The sequence below is a fragment of the Lonchura striata genome, chromosome 11 (genome assembly GCF_046129695.1).
Source record: "Lonchura striata isolate bLonStr1 chromosome 11, bLonStr1.mat, whole genome shotgun sequence".
Lineage (NCBI taxonomy): Eukaryota > Metazoa > Chordata > Aves > Passeriformes > Estrildidae > Lonchura > Lonchura striata.
In genome coordinates, this window is record NC_134613.1 from 17,339,280 (window position 1) to 17,363,041 (window position 23,762).

General features: G+C 45.1%; 1 long non-coding RNA gene across 1 annotated transcript; it reads left to right on the forward strand.

The window, feature by feature from the left end:
- The first annotated feature begins 167 nt into the window (after nucleotides 1–167).
- LOC110470596 (uncharacterized) lies at nucleotides 168–13,102 on the forward strand. Its single transcript, XR_002465446.2, has 2 exons — nucleotides 168–8,362; nucleotides 9,078–13,102. It is a non-coding gene; the product is annotated as an uncharacterized LOC110470596 (long non-coding RNA).
- The last annotated feature ends 10,660 nt before the right edge of the window (nucleotides 13,103–23,762 follow it).

Here is a 23,762-nt window from a genome sequence, read left to right on the forward strand (position 1 = left end):
CTGGGAGAGCCACGGGACCAAGCCTGAGAGTCGAGGGGTGGCCCTGGGGACCCGGTCCCGAATCATCCCCAACCCACTCCAGTGTGTGAGACAGGAGTGCTGCTCACCCAGGGCGTCCAGCACAGGCGTCACTTCAGGAGGAACAACCCCGCTCCACTCCACCCTTATGGCTGTTAGGGGCTATGGGGCTGGTTGGTGGCCATGGGGCTGGTTGGTGGCCATGGGGTTGTTCCCCTGTCCTCATCTGTCTGGACCAGGGCCAAATCGACCCCTGGTGTAAACTTTCGGTGAGCAGGGTTGGATCCTTGCTCTCCGCATGGGGGAAAGCCCGTAGGGTGCAGACAGCTGGGAACACGCCTGTTGGGCATTCTGTGGGGTCAGCATATCCCAGAGCTCTTCCCCCCCATCCTCTCCCCTTCCCCATTCCTGTCCCATGCCTCAGTCCAAGCCTCAGGCACAAGCCAGTGGGGGACAGGGAGGGGGACCAGGCTTGTGAGATGGCTGGGAACCTACCAACACCTGCCTGCAGCTCCCTTGCCATTCTCCTCACGTCCCCATCCCCTGAAAGGATTGATGCATCTGCCTTTGAGCTGTTGTGAAATGCAGAGGCTGAAGAATAGCTCCACAGGCAGCCCCGGGAGGAGGGGGGAAGGAGGGGAAGGTGCCTCCAGGAGCAGACGGCTCAGCGGATGGCCGCAGCGGCCAGCCTTGCATCCCAATGAGGAGAAAGGCCTGACAGGCAGCAACAGGGGGTGGTGGGGACAGGGAGGGAGAGACAGCAGCATCCTCACTATGGCCGATCTCCCCGGAGCAGAAAATAATCCTGACCTGGGGAGACACTCAGTCAGATGCTGAATCCTGCCTCTCCGGACTGGGCTGAGATTACAGAATCTTTCTGGGCCTTTTTGTCATACGGATTATGGAGGATGAGGGGGAACCTCAGCTTGGCAGCTGCTCTCAGGAGGCAGGGAACGGGCGGCACAGGCATTGTCAAGGCAATTTTGAGAAGGCAACAACTGCCAGCACAAAAATAGCCTGCTCAGATGTGGCACTTGTGGAAGGCAATGCAGATGGGGGAAGAGGAGACAGAGAAGGGATCTTGGCTCCTTCCCCATGGCCAGAGTGATATTCATGTCCAGGATGCAAGGGCAGCTAGGTGACTGGTTATGGTTTGCACTGAAAGTGAAGGTCTTGCATCCTCTCCCCATGCCCCATGTCTCCTGACAGTCAATGTCCCTTGCTCATGGCACTGGCATGACCTGTCTGATGTTTCAGACAGAAAAGGAGGATTGTGGTGGCAACAGCAGCTATGCGTTTATTCTGTGTCTGTGCAATGTGGAGTGAGAGCCTGGGGTGGGAGATGGTGGGTGGCAGTAGCCTCATGGGAGTGAGGACATGACTTTGCCTGTTAGAGAGATCTGGGCTCATGGGACAGACTCATGCCAGTGGGGCCTGGACAGACTGCCACGGAACAGACACCAGGTGCTCACAGCATCACCAGAGATGGCATGGTCATGGACAAGGCTGTGGGCCAGCACCAGGAGTCCACACACAGGAATGCTGTACCATGCTGCCTCTCCATAGCAGAGTCTTGCTCTTTTGGAAGAGGATATTCTGCCTACTTACTACCAACTTTGAAAGGGGAAAAGACTGGTTAAAAGGTTGCTGCCCCCAACCTGGCTCCCTTTGTGTGCAGGCTGCTTGGCTGAAAGGATTGGAGATTCAGCACAAGGAGAGAATAAGCAATGGCTGTTAATTGTCCAGCATCTCCAGGAGAAAATCCTTTCCTGGGGCAGCCTGTCTCTTACCCCAAGTGGCTCCCAGGTACTGTTCCAGGTTGCACAAGGCCACAGTTTTGTTCATTCCTCTCTCTCACTCCCATGCTGTAATTTCTTTTTTTGGCCAATGTCATGGGCTTTTACACTACGAAGTCGCTTACAGACACTGCTTCCCAACTGATGAGGTTCCTTCATCACAGCTGCACAGCAGCTACATCCTCCCTTCCTCACTTCTTTCCTCCTTCCCCTCCTCCCCAGCACCACCACCCTGTCCCTTTCACCACCTCTTTGTGCTGTCACAACAACAAGATGAGCTCAGGAGCCAAGTTTGACACTGAGCCTTGATGCTGCTTGTTTAGGATTAGTTGGCCTGTGAGGAGAGTTTATGTGTCCCCATAAGATGGTAAATGACTGAAGAAGGTGGTGAGATGCTCAGGCTCTGGCTGCTTTGCTCTTTGCCCCACCATGGGCAGTGACAGCCTTGGAGAAAGGTCCTTCCATCAGAGTTAATTGGGAACTGTTGCTCAGAAGAGTTGGATAAGCTGCAGTTCTGTGTTGTGACATCTGCTCTGGCCCCCTTGGCCTGTCATTGTTGGATGGAGGTTTGTTGGGATCAAGGAGAAGATGGCTTTTTGTTCAAACACATGATAGAAACTGCTGCAACCCTTTTTGGCATGACAGTTTTGGAGGGGAAGAGGGAAAGCAGCTGTGCTGCATTCCTGGTGAACACCCTGAGACCTCATTTCCAGAAGCACCTTTCCTGGAGCAGAAGAGAGCTTCCCATCAGCTTGGACTGGTGATCTTCCCTGTAGGAAGAGGGGCTCTGTGATGGGGCTATGCATGAGGAGAAGAAAAGCAGATTTTGGGGTAAACTCTCACAGAGTATCAACATCTGAGTGTTTGGAGTCAAAGAGAAATGAGTTCATGCTTTTTATTTCTCAGAGAGATACTTCCCTATGCCCTGCCTCTACTCAGAGCAGAGAGCTATCTCTGCTGCCTAGGAACATGTCTCACTCAGCTCTGGGGCAAGCCAGGCCAAATTTCCAACACATCCAGGCAGACCTTCCCAACCCCCAGCCTCTTCCAGCTGCAGTTTTCTCAAGGGACTTGTGAAAGGGAGCTGGAAGGAACACTAGTCTGAGCACAGCTGAGAAGGGGCCATAAGGTCTTTCCTCCCTGTCCCAGCTGCATGCTGCTCCCTAAAAATAAAAGTTTTTTGCACCAACTCAGTCACCCAAGGGTGTCACTGAAGTGATGCTTTCTTGGAAGTGAAGGTGTTATTTTGGTGCATGGTACAGGTGGAAATTTTGTGCCAGGGCTGCAAACTGCAGGCAGTGAATGTGGCTCCAGCCTCAGGGTCTCATCAGTGACCTGGTTTGTTTTCTCCTGCCATTATTTCTTTCTACTCCAGTCTGTCAGGTTGCAAGACAGAAGCTGAAATGTAGCAAAGGGAAGAGATGCAGAGGTCTGCCAGACTGAATGTCCATCGTCCTGCAAAACTTGCCCATCTGGCCTTTTCAAATGTCCCTCAGTGCATGGATTTTGGGAGGTGAAAAAGTCTGAACTGCTTATCCTTGGGTCTGCCGGGTGCTGAATTGCAGATGGGTGACTCTGGGACCTCTGCTGCTCAGACAAAAGTGAAAACTGTGGAATGCCTTTAAATGGGCTGCTTGCTTGAGAGACATCGTTAGCTCTGAGCTGTTTGCTTGTCCCTAGGAGTGGGTGGAACAAGGTGAGAAAATGTGTGGAGGAATAAAAGAGCCAAGGAAAGGGAAAAGCTGGTTTTAGGAGGCAACTGAGTATCTTGGGTTGGGAAATCAAGACAGATTTGGGGAGTGTGGTGTAGAATTTTAAGTAGCACAATGGGTACAAGCAAAAACAAAAGAAAATAGCAACGTACTGCAGCTCCAGGACAAGTTATCTGTGAAGCTGGGCAAATACTGGTTTAAAAAGAAGGCAGAAACCGATAAAATCAAGGGACCACTTATACAGGTGGGAAACAAAATCACTAGGCTTTGTGCTTTTCTGTATTTTTTTTTTTCCTGTAAGAAAATACAACTAAAAGAAGGTCTCAAAAGTTATGCTGTTTCAGGGGCACAGACAGAAGTATCATATGAGCTGTTTCCTTTCACATGAAAGGCTCTTACTTCACAGAACTCAAATGTGTAGGTTTCTTTACTTCAGGATATGGGGTGAAGATTGCAGACACGGTCACCACAAGCCCCCAAAGCCAGAGGTAGTTTGGAACACTTGATCAGCATTCCTTCATGTGCCAGTCTGTGTGAAAACAGTTTGTTCAGCATGTTATCTTAAAAAGTTTGTTTTTAAATCTTTCTAATTTCCTCCCTCCCCAGGGAGTATCTACATCCTTTCCTGATCTGGCCAGGAATCAGCTGAAGCACTACAGCCATGGCTTGTACCCAATGTTTTTGTAAAAGCTCTAGGTGTGTTCTCTGGCTGTAGGGCAATGATGAGAATAAGCAAGGGGAATAAAGGAGATCCTGGCTGTGATACCACGCTGTGGTGGCTCCTCTGATAGCTGGAAGGCTCTGGACATCAACAGGCTGAGACTCACAGGCACAGGCATGTCTTGGTAAAACAAGTTTTCTTCTCCATTTATGTTCAGTGGCTTTCTGATGAATGGTGGGCTCATAGAGCCTTGGCATATGGTGGTGTGTCCAAATGAGTTCCAAAAATAGAAGAAGAGAAAATCCCCCCCATCAGTACTGCTTTTCAGGAGTGGATAGACTTGCTTAAATCTAAGGCAGCTTCTCCACTCCCGCACCAAGGCGTCTCTTACATCAGTACCCATTTAATATTTACATAGCTGCTAAATCCTAAAAATTCTTTTCCCTTTGTTGCTGTCCTTGAAAGTAGAGATATTGAGTTTCCAGCCTGGAGAAAGTAGGTGTTTTCAAAACATCTGTTCTGGCTGGCAGTGTCATAAATGACACAGGCAGAGATGTCAGTCGCTGTTCTGGGAGGAATGGAGGAGAATTCCATCTCTCTTGTGCCTCTTTTTCCTTTCCAATGCAACACTGAGCCATGAAACTTCTCCCTGAGAGATGTGATTGGAGTCCTATTGCTTGCAGTTTTGAAAAACTGAACTGTGGAAAGAGATAAGAGACTGAAAAGAAGGAAGGACAATATATTCCAGCTTTCCCCAACAGTCAAGTAAATTGGTAGATCACTTTCATGTTGGAGGCTCGGGTTTCTCACAGACCCAATCTGACAGCTCTTTCCAAATTAAAGGAATGACCATTGGTTCCTCCTCTCTTCTGTTAGTCCCACAATTTTAGCATCTCTGAGAGGGGAAGAAGCATCACAAATCTAACCATTGCTTCCCCACGCTGTCAGGAGTCCTCCACAGGAACTGCTCTCCCTCCCAGCACAAGTGACTGATCCCACTGCTGCAAACTGGAACGTTGTTCTGAGGGGAAGTTTAACTGCAGACTTACTGGCAGCTTAGGACAAGGTCCCAGCAGGGAAGGGCTGAAATACCTCTAAAGAAAATCATAGCTCTGGGCGGTCCAAATGTCTTCTTGCATGTTTTCTCTTGCTCTCTGCTGGCTTCCAGCCTCTTCAGTCTTTGCTGCTTGATACTCAGAGAACTGAGTTTCTGCATTCCCTCCCTCTACTGAGCTCAGAGGACTGGTGAAGCAGTTTGATTTCAGTGTGGTAGGTGAGATCAGATTTCTCCCTCCATGCCCTCTTCTTTTTCTCCCTGTGCAGCTCCTGTCCTTGCAGTTCTCAGGACTTCACTAGCAGAGTTTTTAAATGAAGTGAAAGTCTTAATGTGAGGTGAATCCCAAGACCACAAACAGTTTGGACTTCAAACAGTGAGAAAATTGGCGCCGGATGATTCCGCACACAAAGCAGAAAACTTTCATTTCCTGCAGGCAGGATGGAATTGACTGTTATATTAAGACTTCAGAAGGAGCACTGCCCCGGAGTAATTTCACTGCTGTCAGGCAGTGTTGACATCTAGATTAACCTCTGTGCAGTGAATTTTACAGCAACGCTCATTGTAATGCATGTGGGGTATCTCCTGTAAATCCCAGCTGAAGCCCACAGTGTCCCACCCTTCTGCACAGGAGGAAGGGGTGGGGAGCAGCTGCTATCATTTCTGACCCCAGCAAAGCACGACTCCAACCTCATCCAGGCCAGTTCTGCTGAAACTGATTTTCTGCTGTGCTAAAGTGACAATAGCTCCAGCCTGTATTTTTTTTCTAATTCCCCAAAGAGGTTTACATCACAAGGCTGAAATTTTTGCCAGTGACAAACAGCTCCCTTCATGTATCCAGCCAGCAGTACAGTCCTAATTAAAAGGCACTAGTTAACTAGAGGCAATTAGCTGCTTGCACTGATTATTTCCAAGACATACAATCCCCCAAACACAAAGCTCTGATCAGATGTGATCTAAATGACAGACAAACTCCCAGCTGATGTGAGATGGTGGCATCCAATCCTACTCACCAGCACACAGGCACACAATGAACCCTGTCTACCAAACTACAATTGCATGAATTAAAGAAATTCACAGAGTTAACTCAGTGCAAGTCAGAAGACATTGCAAAAGAAGCCCCTTGGCTCCAGAAATGAATGCTCCTGCTGATAAGTTGAAAGCATAGGCCTGACCCCAAGTCCTTCTGTCTTTTGCTGTAGGAGGAGCTTGAGCAGTGGGATTTCCTAGGCAGGACCACATCAGCTTCTTCACTTTTGTGCTAGCAGAGACAATCCTGTCTGGGGTTCTTAAGATGCATCTCTGAGATTATTTAAAAAAAAAAACCAAAACAAAACATGTAAAAAATATAGAAAAGGAAGAGAAGGTTTCTTTGTATAGTTTTGCCACACCTGCTTATTCATTCACTTATTTTCCTACTCAGACATTGCTCTGCAGTCATCTGCAGGAGGTTCTAGGTGAGTGAAAATCTATCAGGTGCTGAAGAGATAACTACTAGCCCTAAGGGAAAAATCCCAATAGTACGTCTAGAAATCTCTTTCAGAGCCCATCTCTCCTCTCACCCACAGCTTTTCACAGTAGCCTTGCCATTATATTTGACAAAGGTTTTGGACAGCCTGTGAAGAGGTGAGATATCTTCAGTTTCCCCTCAACTTGAGGAGGAATTGTGACATTTCTGTAATTCGACCCATCAGGAAGATTCCTTCAAACTAACATTTATTACCTCCAATCAGAATACAGCTGAAAAGGCTACCCAGGGTTATAGAAAAGGTCAAGCTCTTGCTTTGGACTGGAATTTACTTTGGAAGGAATTTGATGGACCAATTTAACCACCACAGCACATCAAAACCTGGTGGCTTCATTTAAAAAGTAATCAGTATTGTATTTCGCTTTAGACATCCGTGCATTAGTGTTCTGCAAATATGATTTCCTCTTTGTTTGCATTATTGATGCCATAAAATGTCAGACACATTAAAGAAAAAAAAAAAGAGGCCAACCTTTGGGGTTTGGAATGATTCTAGCTGAATTGCAGTTGGGTTACTTTCCTTTTTATTTCCCATGGCAGCGATGCACTGTTACTCTTTCTGCTATTGTTTTACAAAGAGTTCTCAGTAAGTGTATTTATTCAGCCAACCATATTTCAGGAAACACATAACCTTGATATTTTTTCCTGTATGTGGCAGCATATGTGAATGTGTGTTGGGGAGAGGAGGGCAGGTGGAGCTTTTTACAAGAGCCCTCCCATGTCTGGTAGTGTGTTGCCTTTGTGCAATGCTGCATGAATCCCTTCTGCTCAGGTGCCTGGCTTGATTTAACCTCAAGAACTGACTTTTGTAATCAGGATTTGAGGTCTTCTGGTTTAGCACTGCCCAGAATCTGTCATCTGCTCTCACCATTCAGCAGCCATCTGCTATCCACAGAGGTTCCTAGATGTCTATGCCACAGAGATTACACAGTAATTGAGTCTCAGGCATGCGATACAGGAGTTTTAGCTCATTCTGATCCTGGACCAACAGCAAGTTTGCTGATTTAGCTTGGTTCCCACCCAAGGTTCACTGACTACAGTTCCCAAGACAAATACTCTTAGCTGCTCAGTGCTGTTTCTCACAGACAATTGCAATACAGGCCTTGGCGGCTGTAGCTCTCTGCCTCACCTCTCTATAATGAATGCAGGTCCATTTTCCAGTGATCCTGGGAATTTTTTTGAAGGATATTCTCCCTCCTAAAATCTAAGACATTCTCAAATATTCAGTCGTTTTGAAAAGTGAAGAAATAAGGTGGAAATATTTCCCCTGTGTAGAGATTTTCATCAGTGGTAAAATTTCAGCTTTTCCTCCCAATGACAGCAGGACTTGGGTGCAGGAGAAGAATACAGTGGAGCAGTCTAAGGAAGGGTCTCAGCTAGGACTGCAAAGTCATCTGTTCACCTACTGAGCCATCACCTCTTCATACAGAAAGAGATATCCAGCTTTTTTTGAGCTTCAGATTCCTGCCCAGCTCTCTTGTTCCTACACCAGTGCTGAGGAATGACCTTCAGATGACCCTCAGGTCTCCTAATCTTCACAGATCCTTCCCAGGACTATCCAAACAGCCCAAAGAAGTGATGACAGAGGCTGAATGGGTGTGTAATTCAGTGTCTTTCTCTCCCTTTTTCATCAGGGGCAGAGACAGTGAAAGTGACAGAACAGAAAAATTATTTTCCTCAACAGCAGTGATCCAGCTTCTTTTTAAACTCCGATATTTAAGATGCCATACAGCAGTACCTATAAATATGCTTTGAAATGTTGAATGAGCACACGAGTATATTTGATTTTGTTTTTATGCCTATAATTTCTCTCACCAAGAATTCAGCCGTTACTCAGCTCTCAGCAGGTTGTTCTGATTGCTGGAGAGATGGTTGGGATTGATTCCGGCTGTGACCTGTTCCAGTCCAGCCTCATTCTTATGTAGCTAGATTGAAACAATAGAAATCAGCAAGAGACTGAATTGTTGTTCCTGTGCAACTGAACCTTCTTGTGCAACTCCAGGCTAAATGTAGAAGGCGTTGATGACCCACAACTTTGAAGTCAGTTAAGCTGTAGATACTGAGAGGCACTGTTAGGAACAGAACGGCAGGAGAGAGAGAAATGCTACAAGAGGAAAAAAAATCCCAACCAACAAACATTGCATCAGAAAAGACAGTGGTTGGTTTATAATATAAGAAAATCCACTGCTGTACATGAGAAAAGACACAGAATATTCACCCTGGTAACCAAGAACATTGGCCACTAGGACAAGAGCAGCTCAAACCTTCTCTCACTTTTAATTTCCTTTTTCTCCTTCTTCTGCTAATACAGAACAAATCCTGGCTTATGGCCTTCCTGGAGACTGAAATTAAGAGGCAGATTTAGGGGAGGTTGAGAGAGACTGGATCCTGCTGGATGATGCAACAGCTTTATAGCCCAGCACCTCTCAGTAGCAAGTGCCTGGTGTGCCCTTTCTTTTATTTATTTTTTAAATTACAACCCCTAATTGCTTCAAGTAGTGTTCACAAAGAGCCTACAGCAGTTCAGTCCCCAGTCTCCTGGTAAGAGGGAGATTTCAGCAGACGGACAGACGGACAGCCGCGTCCCTGCGGATCAGCACCGCGGACAGCGGCACCGCCCGCTCCGGCCGCCGCCGCGGGAGGAGCCGCGCTCCGATGGAGAACCCCACTTCGGAAGGAATCGTGCCCACACTGCCCGGGGAACTGCTGTCACACCCGCCGTTCGTTTCTCCCATGTGTTTTTCCAGTGTGACATCATTATATGGTATCTTGTTTTCAGGTGGTGGAGGAGGGATGGTTTAAAACACAAACCAATCATTCCAATGCAAGAGAGAACCAGTTTTTCCTTCAAACTCTCTGCCCCGCTTTTTCCTGCACTGGTGCTCCACCTACGAAGGCTCCAACTCTAATTTTGACTGTGGAAGGTTCTTATCTTCTCATCCATTGAGACAGTTTGACAAATGGAGAGATACTATGCTGGTAGCTCTTTAGAAAGAGAATCCTTATTTTATTGGAAGCATCATGTGATTCAGATTTCATCCATCAATTGCATTTACTGTTGGTAAAGGGCAAACAGACAAATCTCTTGGCAAATTGCAAGTAAGGGACATATAAATGACACTGTGGCCACTGGAAGTTTCGTTCACCAAAAAAAAAAAAAAAGTCATATTACTGAGTAGTGCAGGGTTGTCATAATCATAGAATCATAGAATGGAAGAGATTTTAAAAATCACCTAGTTTAAACACCCCTACCATGGGCAGGCACATTTCCCACCCAACTAGATTGCACAAAGCCCTGTCCAGCCTGGCCTTGAAGAGTCAGACAAAGATGAAGAGCCACGAAGGCACCAACAGGCAGAGCCCCAAATGGAGAAGCAGTCTTATCTCACAGAGGAAAAAAAGGCAATTGTTTCAGCTTTCATCTTGCTCAGCCTGCATATTTGGGATTTCATCCCACAGGTATTCCTGGATCATACAAAGGAAGCAACACCCTCAAATTAGGGTTGAATATCTCCTGGAACTATTCATCCTGGTGAGAAGCTGCTGGGCAGGAGCATGCAGGCTCATTACATGCCTGAAAAATTTAGTGTGGAGAAGAAGAGCCAGAAAAGTAGGGCAGAAAGTTGGGCTATTCCCCCCACTCAACATATGCTGCTTCCTAGAAGCAATTTCCTCTGTATCCCACCTCCCACACACTCCCCAGCTGTGACTGGAAGTTACTACAATGGGACATGTGGATGGACACTCAGAGACAGAGAGGACTGGGAAGTGTCTGAGACACAAGACTTTGAAACTTGGAAGTAGCAATATTGAAAATAAGGGATTAAGGCCAGACTTCTGATGCTTAGAGCTGTCTGGGAGTCAGAAAGGATGAGCTTGCAGGGGATGGCAAAGATAATTTAATAAGGGGCTTCGAGAGGAAATGATACTAAGAGGAAGGATCAAAGAAGCCTACTGGGATACAGGGAGAAGAAGGAAATGGACAAGAACTTGATTCCCAGTGAAGGGTCAGTGATCAAGAGGGTGGTGAAAGTCAGATAGGAGCTGTGGTGAAGCAGAAGAGAGCCCTGGCTGGGGAAGAGCTACAGATGTGAGGAAGGAGTCCCTACAGAATGATGGTGCTCATCCGAATGGGTCCTGAATGATTCTCCAAACCTTCAGTTCTGCTGGACTTCCTGTAGGCCCACAATTTCTGCTTCAAACCTACCAACACCATAACTTTAACTGCGTTCATTTTGCTCTCTGACAGCTCTGGTTTCAGTATTAACAGTCTAAATTGTTTTAGTTCCCCTCAATCTTTCCGTTCAACCTCCAAAACCAGCTAATTCCTTGTGTGAAGGAGAATTGGCTTTTTTAAAAAGTTTCCTATTATTTTTTCCCAGAAGTGTCCATTCAATTTTCAGCTAAACTGGAAGGCAATTTTTTGCATGAGAGCTTTACATAGATAGGCTTAAAGCAGAACAAAAATAAATAAATAACTATACTAAATTACCTCCTCCTCCCCCACCATGTCTTAATGAAGTGCTGTTTTATGTAAGTTATTTCAAGAGAAATGAAGTATTTTGGGGCAGGCAAGCGATCAACATTTATTTAGGTTTCCAAGAATGTTGCAATTCCCTCTGAATCTTCTGGGTCTTGCATGGAGGCAAGTTTTCCCCAGGTAAAGACTGAGGATACACAACTTTCTTGGGTGAAGGCTGTCTTGGGGTCTTCAGGCTGTGCTTGGGAATGTTTTTAGGGGCTGCACTGTGCACTTGCCTCTGGTAATTTCTCCAAGGTTTGTGTGTTGAAGCAGTGCTGTCTGTCAGTGGTTTGTGTGGCAGCAGGATGGCGTAGGCAGAAAAATCACTCTGATTTCCTGTGCTGGCCTCAAAAAAACCCCATAAATGCACCTTCCAGAAATCTGCAAGGGTAGACTTAATTTCCAGGCAGCTGCTCCTCCTCCCATCTGAACTGCCCTTCCGCAGTGCAGGCAGGCTTGGCCCTCAGAAGGTGCTGCTCTGCAGCTCAGAGGAAAGACATTTTGATGGCATTTGTGTTGTTACTATTATTTAAAACAGCTAATTTTAATTTCTGCTAATGTCACAGAAGGACAGCATGAGCAGAAAACAATCTGGTGGTCTATGTTGAATTGATTTCTATTTTTCTGGCAGACTTTTTTTTACACTATGCACCAATCTATGTTTGCTTAGTCTGGGGCTTCTTTTGCATCCTGTGAGTCCTATTTGCCATTTTGCAAGTGAATTGATGGTTCTCAACCTTCTCTAAACTGCAGTCTCCTCTTCTCCAAACCAAAATTCACCATTTTCTCCTGCTGGGAACAAGCCAAGTTACTCCTTAAGGGAGAATCTGGTGAGAGCAAGGAAGCTGTGATCTCTGCCTGCCCATCCCACCTCCACTGGCTCCAGCTCAGAGGATGAGGAACTCTGATCTGAGTTTAGGCCAAGGTAGGGTCCCTGCTTGTCCCCTACCTGCCACACCATGTGCATTGAGCTACCCTGGAAGGGGATGACTGATAGAGTGTTAGTCACACTTACATGAAGAGTTTTTAAATTAAGAAATTGCAGTGAGGTCCAGGGACCTGTTAAAGTGCTGAGGTATTTACCCTCCCCAGACCTTCCCTTCCTTCCTGCCCTGCTTTGGCCCTTCCTCTCTCCCCAGCCTTGAAATGAAACAGAAAATTATTTTTTTAAAACTGTGTCGATAATTTATGTTTAGTATAAAGGATGATTTAATGGCATCACCAAAGGTCATTTTTTTCATCTCCGTGTTACTATCCCAGCCCCAGAGGCTGTGCATCCCCTCTCTCCCATAACTCCACTGCCCTCCCTTCCATTCACCTCACACATCCTCTGTCACCACCCCACCCCAGCGTTCCACGCAGCCGACACCTGCTTCAGGTTCCGCCAATGGCCGATGGAGAACAGAGATTTCAAAGCGAAACCTCCACTCCCGACCACCCCGAACTGAAACCATTTTCCACTTTGAAAACAGTCAGTTGCTGCAGATGACAGGCAGACTCATTTCTTGAACTAAGTAAGGTTTTTTTTAAAGCCTTTTATACCTATTTACGTGTGCGCGTGCGTGCACCGAGTGTGCACAGTGGTACCTGTGTGCACAGATGCACACGGATCTCTCTCTCAAGTATAAATATATTGTATGTTAGAGCTGTAAATACTCCTTGGTCATGTGTCTATGTCTTCTTCAAAGTATCATATCCTCAGTGTTACGTTAACAACTCCATTTATTGATTGATGAAACTATGTGTAGACCTGTACCCTCCTGACATAGTTTATGTAGCTCTCTCTTCTCAAATAAAGTACAAAACTACCACCAGCAGGTCCTCCTCTCCTCTTTGTTCCATGTTGAACATTCAGCTTTAATTCATAGAAACCTGACACTTAAAATTTATGCCATTTTCAGTTATCTCAACAGTACAGAAACCTTCACATGATGTTGTAGGAATTTTATGTTGCTGGTCAGGCTGGTAAGTGTTGTTAACAAAAGGTAATAATCTGTAGGTAAAATGCTGTCCCAGCTGCAGTAAATTGTGATCTCTCTGCTGGTCCAATCCATCCTTCCCACCTACCTCCAGATGCAGCCTGCACCAATCACAGCTCCCTTCATCCTGGTAGAGACAACAGGATTCCATTCTTCTCCTCTCCTTTTGGTGGATCTCTGCAGCATTACATCAATCAGCCTTCCCAGGGTGCAGAAATTTCCCCTTGGCTTAGAAGGATCCAGTCTCTTCTCTGTCATATTGTTGGCTTCTTGCTGCTTGGATTGCTCAGCACCCAGACTCAACTCCAATCTTGGGGCTGGGAACAAATCTCAGGATTATGGCAAAATCCACTGCTGTCACTTGTTTCCATTTGATTCCAGGCTTCATGCTGAAATCACAGCAACCAGAGGATATTTACCATTGCAAGCTGAAAAAAACCCCTCTTTGCACAGATACACTTACTGTAAAAAACTATAAAGATGATTTGTGAAGTAACACTTAATTTACTGCAACTGACACCAGACTCCAGCTGCCAGAAATTTGACTGACAATTTCTATTTATTTATATCCTGCTATACAATATCTGCCTTAATGCTGTAAATTTTTCTGATTGGAATTTCACAGTGTCTGCCTGGATATTTATTGATCATAAAATAATCTGCACAACCTGTTAATGTCAAGGCAGGGAGAATGGATGCCAGAGAAATCACTCGACAGGATCTGGGTACCAGTGCCCAGGTAACAGGAGATGCTCAGATGCTATTTTTACAGCATTCTGTATCACTGAGAGCCAGTCATTTGAACTTCTTTTCTGCTGTTTCCCGAAAGCCCCTTCTGAAATGCTTCCAAGAGCCTGGTATTGAGTTCCTACCAGCAACTCCATATGGACCCTGCAACATGCCTCATTTGCAGCTCCTCACCGTTGAGAAATCCCACCTTTACAGTGAAATCTGGTGTTTTCACAACTGTTCTTTCAGACAGCCCATGAGGGAAATGTTTGGCTCTTCCTGCAGCAGTAAGACCACTTTTTTTTCAACTATTATTTTTGGCAGGCAAAGACAGAAGCATTCAATTTCTGCCCACGAGGGAAAAAATGTGAAACTTGGTCCCAGCTGGGAGTTTCCGTATTGCCTGGTGAGCATAGCCTCTTACTTCATTCACAGCTTCAACCATGCAGCTTTCCAATATCACCAATGGATTTTGCCTTCTGAGTTTGGGCTTTTTTTTAAATTTTTTTTTGTTTCATTTTGGTTTTTATTTTCCTGAGGGACACCTGTTCTCCCCTATGGAAGTTAGAGATGTGTGCTCTCCACATGTGGGTGAACACAAAGGCATATATTGGTCATATACACCCATTCTCCCAAAAATCAACACATCCCACCCCCAGTCCATCACACACCCACTTTCTCACCAGTAGCCTCTCAGTGTGACACCCCTCCCTACCCTGTACACACACATGCCCCTACTCTGACCCATCATTCTTCTGGCTTCTGCTCTTGTTCAACAAGGAATTTACTCCCTTCCCTGGAAATGCTACACTAGCTATTCATTCCTGCTGCTTTCTGGGGTCCCAAACCAGGCTTCACCTCACTGCTCACAAAACAGCTCCCTTTCCTTTCTCGGCATCAGAATAATAAACCAGCAGCTGAAATGCAATAAAGAAAAAAAAAAATCCCACTTTTACCAGGTTCCCTAAGAGTCACCCTGTTCTGCCTGCTCCCAGTACCCGCTGCAGTTTGCCTTTGCCTGTGCAGGATGAGGTGGTTTCAGGAGCATGCAGCAGCTGGTGGAGCATCTAATGGGCTGGAAATAAAACCCCACCAAAATAAACAGCAGCTGAGGAGGCTGTCAGGCCAAAGGCACTTGCCCCAGACTGGACAGCATCCCTTGTGGGAAGTGGACAATGGAAGGACTTGATCTGCTCAGGGCTCCCTGTGACCTTTTCAAGCTCCATACAACCCTTCACAGATTACCCTTCAGAAAGCAGGGAAGCCAAGCAGACCCCTGCATGCCCTCTGGGCAGGGAGAATGAAGAGGTCCTGGCCTTCCCCCAGGTTGCAGAGAGAGTCAGATGAAAGGTTAAAAACAAGATGCAATCACAAGGTAAAAGCACAAGGCAGGAATGGGACAAATAATTTCCTATTGAATTGTGGCTTTTGTTATTCCCAGAGAAAAGCAGCAGGTATTCGGGAGCTTCTCATTAGCCAGCATGATTTCCATTAGGCTTTCTATTAACATTTTGTGACCATAATAAACACTTACATAATTAACACACAAAAAAAGGAGCCCATTCCTGTTGCCACAACAAGCTGGGAATGGCACAGGTGGGTCAGTTCCTGTCTGGAACATTCTGCTTGCAAAGGAATTGCTCTTTACACCCACCTAGGACAATTTCCTTGCAAAGAGTTAAGTTTTAATGCTTTTGTCCTCCTGCTTTAGTCTAGGAGGATATCCACCTCTGCTTTGCAGCAGGAAAAAAAATAGTAAGTGAGAGAACAGGGTAGAAATTATCCCTGGAGAGATTCAGGACACTCCAGTATTCCCTAGTCCTTTGGCATAGCTCTGAGGAGACTTTTCCTGCTAAAAACTGATGGGGAAATAAATCCTTTAGGAGCACTTGCATGATCTCAGACAGTAGATAAGCCCCAGGAGCTCATTTGAAGTCCCCATGGAAAGAAGATGGAACCTACTACAACCTGGGCTTGTTTATAACCATGAAGTACACCAGCACTTCATGTCCTCTGAGACCTGATGAATTATGGGGAAAATAGGCACAGAGGTAAAACATGATCTCCTCAATGCCAAGTTACAGGCTCTCCATGCCTTACCATCCTGCTAAGGGCATGAACATTGTTTCTGAGTATGGTACCCACAGTGAGAGCTCACAGGTAGCTCTGGCTCCTCCCCAGCCCTTGTCCTCCTTGCCCATTGCCAAAGGTACCACTGCCCAGGAGACTGAGCACATATTTTGACAGGACTGCCTGTTCCCCCCATCTCATTACAGACTCCTGCTGCTAAGAATCTGTGTGCCCTTTATCATAGCTCTAAAATACAGACAGACACTTTGGAATTCAATTAGTCAAACAGTTGCCACAGCAACAAAAACATATAAACTTAAATGATTTATACTCACAGACACTACTTCAAATAGGAATAAATTTAATACAGCAGCTGGGAATGAAATGCATTGTACAATAAGAAAATTGTATTTTTTCTCTCCCTGATGATAGGCCTCAAGGTCTTAATGCAATATAGATGAAAAAAGATATTTGGGCAGAAGGAAGCAGAATACGTTGTGCTGTATTTACAATGCCTGCTTGGAGAGTACAACATGTAATGAGCATGTACATCTAATCACAGAGCTGTGTTGCTGCTTGCAGACAGCCACTGATCAAAGATTGCAGCTACCAAGTTGACTGCTTGGTTTCACTTTCTTTCCTTGTCTCTCCTTCATCTCATAAAACCTCTTCTGCTGGCCTCTTCCCAGGCGAAAAACAAATCTACCCTCATTCCAGCAGCTTCTCCATCCCCTGCAGTGCCAGGTCCCCACCTGGTAAAGTGAGATTGTGGTTTTTTTTTAGAAGAATAAAAATTACTTTAATTCAAACATAGTCTTGGGATTCAGAGCAGAAATTAATTTCAAGAAATATGCAGGAAATATTTTCCTCTGCAAGATCATTGCAAAAGCTTGCAAGAAAATCCAGAATAGTCATCCAAGCGATGGTCACCTGCAATAATTTTTCCCATAAAAGACAACATGAAGTGGACGCCACACTTCCTACAGTTCTCCTTTGACTCTGAGATTCTCTGGAGAGAACTCCAGGTACATGGGATGTGAGATCACAGAGAAGATAATGCATGTACAAACCTCTGGCATTAGCACAGTTTCAGTGCATCTTCATTCCAGGGCATACAAATATATCTTTTTCCAACCAGCAAAGGTTTCATAGAATGAAAGTGATGTAGGAGATTAGAGGAGACTTATGATTAGTTTCAGTATACAGGAATTGTCCAGAGGTTGTGCAGAAACTGCCTTGTTCCTGTCTAAAGGCACAGCAGCTGGTTTAACTCAGAACTGTGGAAAGTTGTGTGCTTGTAGCTCATCTGCATCTTTGTTGAGGTGCCAAAGCCAGCTGCCTTGGCAGTGCCTGGGCCAGAAACAGCCAAGCAGTGCCTAGGCTGCAAAAGAAAGAGGAAACCCAACCACAGGCTCTTCACTTTCCCCTAAGCAGAAGTTAGCCTGTCATGCAAGGAGGCATTTTGGAAGTCGTCACCTGCCTCCACAAAGCCTGACCAGTGGGACCAACCACTCCCATCAGTGGGAGCTGAGGCTGCCAACACCCTTGGAGGGCTCAACACTACGAGCAATTGTATGAGATCTCTCATCTGACCTGCTCCACTAGACAGCATTTATGGTGGGAATAAGAGCTTTATTTCCTGTCCAGATCGTGCTGGTAACACCTTCTCCTGCACTTCACAAGAACTCGAACAGGACGAGTCTCACGCACTTCGGGGCCCTTTGTGCAAAGGCAACTTCTCTGGCTCAGCCCATGTTTTGAGTAAACACTGCAGATCCAAGTGCAAGAGGGAAAAGCCAGAAAAGCACCTTTGAGACAAACCCAGTACTTTTGTCTAAGTACAAACGAACGAAACCACAGAGGCCACAGCTCTAACAGAACTTACTGACTCCTCAGTGTAAAAAAAATATGGGGGTGAGTTTTCATGGGTTGTTTTAGGCAGAAGGTCAAGAGTGCTGTTCATTATTAGAGTTGGCAGGTGGGGTAGAGAGTTCAGGATGCTTTGGGTGCAAATTGAGATCAACACCTGCAATTCTCTTTGGCAGTTTGGGAAAGGAAAGCACACAGATGCACAACAACAACTAAACAAAGCTAATAATGAAATCATATTTATGTAGGCAGGAAGGAAGCTCAATTGCCAGGAGAGTACTAAAGTCTACAAGTGTAAATACATACCAAATAAGTCAGCTTGATGAGATGCCAAGTTTGTTCAGCAGAGTATGGCACTTCACTGCTGAAGTGTTCCTGCAGGAGGGAAACCAGGAAAATGTCAAAAAGGTCACTGGGTGAAATGTGTGGCTCCACCAGAAAACTGTGCAAACAAGCTCATGCCAGTAGATTCAGTGCTGTCTTGCAAAGTGCCTGGTGGTGCTGTCACATTGAAGCACAAGCATTTCGCTCCCGAGCTGATCTAGAGCTCATTGCTCTCTCCACGTGGCAAAGCAGAAACCACCACAATATATGGCTCAGATGTACTGAGTTTCCCCCTTGAAGGTTCTGGATTTCAAGTACAAAATCAGAGAAAAATACTGACATCCTGAGGGATATGGTGGGACAAGTGTGTGAGGATTTGTAGGACTTATATGGCTAATATTTGACAATGAAAGATCCAAGACAATAAAGGAAATGAGCAGCTTTACAACATCTCTGAGCCTCACTCTCAGACCAGACTATTCACATATTCTGAGTCAAGAGGGGAAAAAACCTACAAAACAAGAACAAATAGTTCAAAGTATCTCTGGAGATGTTTTTAGAGTGGAAATCAGAGACATCACAATATTTAGATCCTGGATCAATCTTCCAGAGACGTTGCACAAGGCAAAATCCTAAACAGCTGAAAGACGGAGCTGAGCCAAAAGTATTCAACCTGTGACAGCAAAAGTCTTGACTTGGCTGGGAAGTCCTCTTCATCTCCCTTTCCCTGTGAAGGCAACGTCTGTTCTTCTCTTTGCCTGCTCCATTTCTTTTTGGTATGATGGCACAGAGAACAGCAGGCTGGTGTGTCCATTCCTGCTCCATTCCTTCTGGATTAGGGATGCAGCAGTTCAGCAACCAGATCCCCAAGCCACAAACTACATTTATCATCATCTTTACACGCCTTTACACAGCTGGCTCTCCTGATGATAATGTGTTCTACAGTTTCCCTTGCTGGCGTGGCTTATGTTAATACTCCATTAACATTGCTAATCAGAGACAGACTTCTGGCAGCATCTCCAGGGGATGAGCAAATGTTGTCCTATGCCTTTCAGTTTAGGAGATCAGACTTTCAGATGAAATCCATTCCCAACATCTCTGATTTCAGCAATTAAATGGAGCTGCAGCATGTGGGAGCTGTTCAATGCTGGATGCATGTGGTTCCTACTGCTCCAAAATAAGACCTTTTATACTGCCTTTTATACCAGTCCTCAGATATGTGACATTTGGAACTTTTACTCACTTGAGAAATCAAAGACTGCTAGAAAGATGAGATGGATTCAAATCAAAGATAAAAGGTACAGAGGTCCTGAAGGTCTAACAGTGCATGCTCCCAGTTCAGCTTACCACATCCAGAAATCTATACTTTAGTTTGATCTATTCCTTCTCAAATTTCAGGAGCACATCCAAATCCACTTTTGCTTTACGAAAGGAGTCGACTTTTATTTGGATTAAGTAGAGTCACTGTGATACATTTGATCTCAAGAAAATGTCTGGAAGTTCTACTTGTGTTGGTAAAAGGAAAGCAATTGCTCATTAATGGAATTTTCAAGTCACCTCAGATTTTAGGCTGGCATTCTCTACAGGATTCAGAAAGACTATAAAATTAACATTTGCCAAACAAAGCCTACACTGTGGAAATAAACTTATTTCCAATACAAATATCATAAATGAGGCAGAATGAAACACAGCCTTTGAAAGGAGATGTAAAGCCTTTATCCTCCCCAACTCCTTCCACCAGAAGAAACAGCTGAGCAGGGGGATGATGCAGTTGAGCCAGTGAAACAGTGAGTATGCTCAGCAAATTTATGCTCTCATTCAAACAGATGTACCAATCCAGTCAAAATTAGGACAGGCTTCTTCTCTACTTTTCTCTCCTCTCATAGTCTCCCTAATAACACCTCATGCCTTGTTGCCTGAATTGGGAGGCACTTCCATGGCAGGAAGCGATGCCTGCTGCTGCTTCTCAGAGATACAGACACAAGGAAGAACAGCTCAGTTTTAACAAGCAGCTGCAGGCCAGTTACACCTGACAGCAAAGCCAGAGCCTGCCTTTCCCCCAAAAAACCCAATTCAATTTACAGAAATAAAAGGAGAACTCACAAACAAACACTGCACATCAGTACCTAAATGATGAAGTGGTATATGACTCACAGGCATTTGGAAAGGCTTCTCCAAAACCCTAGGGAGCTCACCAGATACACAGCTCAGACAGGCAGTAGATGCAGAGTTTATTTCAAACACCTCAGGAGTGTGGCTCCTAAGCCCACTCACTTTAAAGGTCTGAATTCCAAATTCAGTAAACGATGTACCACATTCACTGAAGATGGAGAAAACTGTGGGCATTCATGCAAGGTCCATGGCACATGGATATGACCTTCAGTCACTGGTTGGAAGTGATTTCTAATGCATCAGCTCATTGCTAAAATGATGTGCTTTGGAGCCATTAATTAACTCGCTGCTCTCTGAGGAAATTCTCATTTCCTCCATCATTCATATCTGCTTGGAAGAGCTGCAGACCTGCAAAAGCTACGTGTGAAAGCCTGAGATGTGTGGGATGTAGCCGAGCAGACCGTGGGCAGGTGCTATGAAAACTTCCTCATACACCGAGTGCCTCAGTGCAGCTCCATCACATCCCACAGCACCAGAATGATGCTGCCACAGCAGCTCTGCCAGGCCCCAGAATCACTGCTACTGGGACATCCCAAATCTCAGCTCTGTGATCTTTGGCTCTCCAGCCTCCTATTCTACCTTAGTGGAAAATGCCAATTAATGGAAGATGAATAAACATATAGTGAAAATATTTACTTGTTTCTCCTTGGCATAAATTGTCATCTCTCTCCTATTTATTCATTATTCAAATGTTTTCACAAGGCTAGTTATGGATTTTTACCTTCTTGGACTAGAGCTTGTTTGCAGATAGTTGAATACATATTCTTCATATTCAGTGTCAGAGCATGAATGAAAAGCCAGCCCACAGATACTGCAACCCTCCCCTGGGAAGATGAAGCTTATCTGCCTTGACTGAGGACTGAGACCCAAAAAGTGAAGATGATCTGTGCCTCCTTGCTGTTCTACAATATTAACTATTCTGCAGTTCACTTCTGTTTTGTTTCAGCAGCTTTCCTCGCTGAATCATCAGAGAGCAAAATTGCTTCCAAATAATAAGCAGTTACATGGAGTGTTGTTTGGCAAGGGAAAGAGCAGAATTTGACTCTAGATTTACATAAATCTCAACTCACACATTTCAGTTGCCAACTAAAGTGTTCAGACACCTCTTTCTTCAGAGCCAGCACCTTGGGAACCCACCTTCCCAGCCTGATCTCTGCTTCCCCTCTTTACAGAAGAAACACCCTCACTTATGTAACACAGATACCACTTTTGAAAAGACTTTCAGCTCAGGAAGGCAATTTTTCTAGGATAGGACAGTAATGAATGGATTTTAGGCTAACTCAGGTCCCAGACACCCCATCTAATATTGTGGGACTGCTGCAGGTTAGTACTTCTGAAACTCATAATAGACTGGTCCTGTCAAAGCACATAACATCTCTGCTCTGACTAACATCACTGCACGCTCTGGAGCAGCTCTATCCAGTGGAGAGAATGTACATTTCTAAGATTTCCACTGCACTTGTCTCTCTCTTTTGCGCACACAAACGAATCTTAAAGTACAGATTAATATTTAAACAACCAGGGCTACAAATATCTTCCAACCTTCCTGGACAAGAAAATTCATGTATGGAAAAACAGAGTGGGGAAAATGCACAGAGGGGGAAAAAGCCTCTTCTCAAGTGGGAATTTACCTTTCATTTCTGCTCCCTTTGATATAACCAGGATTTACTGCATTTCATCCCTTTCTAAAGGACGCGTTGGGTCTCCAGCTGTTTTTCCACTGTCAATCCCTGGAGAACAAAGCTTAGGAAGTTAAATGAGTTTGGGAATCTCATCTTTGCTTTTAATTAATTTGAAATGAATGCATGTTAATGACAGCACCACAGTAAGATTGCCAAAACATTCCCCATCTGTATAAGAAAGTGGTGAACACCAAAGAGCTTGGGACCTCACCAACAGCTTTAACTCTTGCTTGCTGTAACTACAGCCAAAACCTGTGGGCAGAATGGATTCTGAAAGGTTCAATGGTTTTCATGTCCATGCACGTCATGGACACATCCTGACTGCCTCCACTCCAAGCAGAGAAGCCCAGCCCTGCTGGCTGTCAAAGTCTCTGCAAAAAGGATGACAGTCAGAAATGCATCTTGGTGGGTTCAGGCTGTGAGGAGCAGAACTGCTTTTTCCCTGCTAAGAGTCACACTTCCAGTTCTCTCTCTTAGCTTTACATTAATTATAAAACTACAAATGCACTTCAAGTCCTTCATGTGGAAAAAAAGACAGAAAACAGCCTGGTGTGGTGAACTTATTTTCCTACCATTATTCTCACTCATGGGTAGCATTACTGGTGGCATGTTAGAAGGAAGGTTATTTGCAGGTTTTTAAAGGCAGAGAGTGGGGTCAGGTTGAAACAATGAGTGTTAGGTTGCTCCTAGTGCTGACAAGGTGAGCAATGGCAGGAATGAGTTCTGGGCCAGGGATGCTGGAAATCTGTGTGTGAAACTGGAGGCTGTTAAATCTGAGAACAGCTAACTCCAATTTTGGCACAGAGCTCACAGAGGTTGGGGAAACCATTCTGCAGAGACCACAACCCCAGCTGTCAGGAGTAATAAAAGCTCAGCTCAAACTGTGATACAGACATGGTTGAGAGGAAGGACAAGCCGAAAAATAGACTGAATTTGCTGATCTTACAAGATTTGTTTATAGTCACCCCTGATAAAATGGAAAATAAAACAGGGAGCCAGGCAGGTCTGTACCAAATGAGAAGAGAGTGTAATGGGAAAGGAAGAATTTGTACCCATCAATATATGTTAAGGATCTTCAGGAGGGACCTTAAGGACATTGTAGAGGGCAAGGAATGAGTTTAAACAGAGCAGCTCCCACTGTCCCAGTTCAGTGGGAACCATTCATCCATCACAGCTCTGGTTTGGCTTCTCTTATTTTGAGCCTACAGCTTTGCAGGAATTAGGCTCAGGAAATCTATCCTACCAGTGTTTCCTTGCTTCCCTAAAGAGCTTCTGTCTCCAGTCTTCTCCTCCAGACCCCAGTTTGTCCATCTCCACTGTAAATACAGAGCACTTCTTGCTGTCCTACAGAGGAAGGCTGACAAAATAATGAGGTTCAGCATAGGAACATGGGTTACAGAGATAAAGATGACCACAGATAGGAAGGAGGAGAAGCAGTTCATTAAGTAAGCTTTGATATCTGCGTGCTCTGGAGCCTGTGTCTGTTATGTAGTGGAGGAGCCAGATACTTGCAGCTGTAGGCACACACAGTTTGTAACCATAAACATTTAAAAATACCATGCCCAGAGGAGGCTTTTGTTCAGTTAAGACCCAAGGCATTAACACCAGCATGGCTGTGATCTGAATCTGTGCAGGTAACCACCGTGCAC